Source organism: Corvus brachyrhynchos, unplaced genomic scaffold (assembly GCF_000691975.1).
Source record: "Corvus brachyrhynchos isolate BGI_N302 unplaced genomic scaffold, ASM69197v1 scaffold12, whole genome shotgun sequence".
Taxonomy (NCBI): Eukaryota; Metazoa; Chordata; class Aves; order Passeriformes; family Corvidae; genus Corvus; species Corvus brachyrhynchos.
This window is the reverse complement of record NW_008237885.1, coordinates 5105-6393: the sequence shown is the minus strand read 5'-3', so window position 1 is coordinate 6393 and position 1289 is coordinate 5105.

The window sequence follows — 1289 nt, the reverse complement described above, 5'->3', positions numbered from 1 at the left end:
TTTACTTCATTTGTGCCCTGCTCCTGACGCAAGGGCGCTAGGCTGGGGTGTCCCCCGCACCTCGCAGCCCCTCGGCTGCAGGGCTGGGCTGTTGGGGGGTTTGGGGAGGTTGGCACCCCGACACTAGCCTGCGTCCCCACCCCTCACTTCCTTCCCAGCAGCTCTGGTCCCCACCTCCCAGGTGACTCTGCCGGGCCACTTCAGGGGGATGAGTGAAAAGCACGCAGGCATCAGCTCGGTTGGAGAGATGAAATAGTGTACATAAATATAATAATAAAAAGATAATCCCTCTATGCCTGCCCCCTACTCCGGGACTCGCCAGGCCCAGGGGGCTGCTCCCCCTCCCAACCCCCCGAGGGGCTGGAGGGAGCATGAGGCAAAGTCTTGGTCTGAGAGATGAACTTTAAAAAAAATAATAATCAGAGTAATAATAACACCAACCCCAAGGAAAGGAAAATTCGCAGAGTTTTCATGTGAGTTTTTTAGGGGAAAAAAATCAAAAATGTATCACAGTATCACAGTTGTCAAATAGCAGCGTGTTTCTTTTATTCTCTGGCTACATTTTAGGAGCCATACATCTACAAACCGTGGAGAAGTGAAAAAGGAGTCCTGCATCTTTTGTCTTTCCTTTCGTAAATCGTTTGCACAATGTTACGGCTAAGGTTGAAAGAAAGGCTGGGGAGAAAATGACGGGTGCAGGTGGGACCCCTCGACTCGGGAGAGAAACCATCAATTACAGAGGAGCTGAACTGCGAGAGGGGTGGGGAAATGCTTTTATTTTATTTTATTTTAAGGGATGCGCAATCTGTCCTTGACTGGCCGGAGCTTCAGCAGGTGCTGCTTTACAGTCAGGAGGCTGCTGCTGACCTGGGGCTTTATCCAGGCTAAAGAGGAGGCGCTGGGGTGGCAGCTAAGGTACTTAAGAGCCACTCCAGAGAGCGGCTGAGTTCTGCCCGCTCGCAGCCTTCTCCAGCTAACTCTTGTTAAAGAAATGGGCATGGGCAGAGTGGAAGACGAGCATCTCCCTTGGCACCGTCCCCCTGCAAAATTGTGCGGTTCGGGTGACTGGGACGTCCCAGCCTGGCGTTATTAATGCTTTTTCTTACCAAAAAAAAAAAGGTCCGAGTCTCTTTAATTAAATTAGTTACTGTACAAACACCATAGGGTTTCGTACATGGAATAAATAGCGCGAGTCAAACCTGATGGCACTTCCACGGCAGCCCCCCGTGCTAGGTGGCTGCCGCTGCGGCCCCGGCCAGGGCAGTGGGGCCGGGGGCCGCGGCAGGCTG